The sequence below is a fragment of the Podarcis liolepis genome (genome assembly GCF_965112155.1).
Source record: "Podarcis liolepis genome assembly, chromosome: 10".
NCBI lineage: Eukaryota > Metazoa > Chordata > Lepidosauria > Squamata > Lacertidae > Podarcis > Podarcis liolepis.
In genome coordinates, this window is record NC_139562.1 from 26,137,118 (window position 1) to 26,138,255 (window position 1,138).

Sequence of the window (1,138 nt, forward strand, 5' to 3'; positions counted from 1 at the left end):
CTTTCTGGAATGTGAGACAATTTGTTGATTTTGCTGTTATAGCCATTTATTTCACAGATTTCTAGCCTGTTTTTCTGGCAAAACCTCTACAGTGCGAATTACAACACAGGCTAAACAATCAGTCCTTTCAGTGCCTGAATAATTAAAATAACAAATAAGATAGCAGCATATAAAACTTCAATTCAAAGTGCAGTAACCAAGTAAGTATTTAGAATCTCCTAAAGGTCTTGCATACATGGAAAGGGCTATACAGTACTAACTTCCCAGGGCAGTTTCCCATAGATGTGGGGCCACAAACGTTTCAAGACTTATCTTAAAATATGCAATTTGGGGGAGCGGGGCGAGAGGACATGACATGTTGATTTTCTGTCTGTCACTCAACTGTGCTAAGAGACACAAAACCTCAATGGGGGAGAGCTCTGGAACCCTAGATGTTTGTCTGACTGATACATTAAACTACCCTCACCATAGTACTCTTCAGATCCGCCACAGATTACTCCCACCCGCCTGAAGATGGCAAAATTGCCACTAGAGAATCGGGAAGAGCTACTCTGTATGTGTGTATGTTTACTTGGAAATAAGTCATGTTGAGTTCAATGCTCCTTGCTTCCTAATAAATGCGCAAGAGAGATACGGTAAACCTGTAATCCTTCGGGGATTTTTTATATTATATTAATATGCATAGGTAATAGAATTATACTGTATGTACACACGTGTGTGTATTTATGTAATTGCCGGACTACAACTCCCATCACCCCTCACGATCGGCCATGCTGACTGGGGCTGATGGGAATTAGAGTCCATCACCGCGACACCCCCATCTCTCTCCCCGCCTCAGCATCGCCTCGCAAAACGAAAGAACCGGAGTGACGCAAGCACAGCTCGTGCCCTATCAGCAACTGCCCCACTCCCTCCACAGCATCTGCGGGTGACGTTGCAAGAGTGGGAAGGCCCGACGTTACCCCGCCCACGAGAGAGGGAGGAGTTGGGTGTGTGTAAAGGAATTAGCGTCTCAGGTGCCTTGGCGCGTACTGATGACATCACGACCTTTCGCTAAGACCGGAGAAAGCGATAGGTCGTGCGCCAGGCGTAATGATGGGAACGCCGGCAGCTGATAGGGTGGAGGCGGAACGGGAGG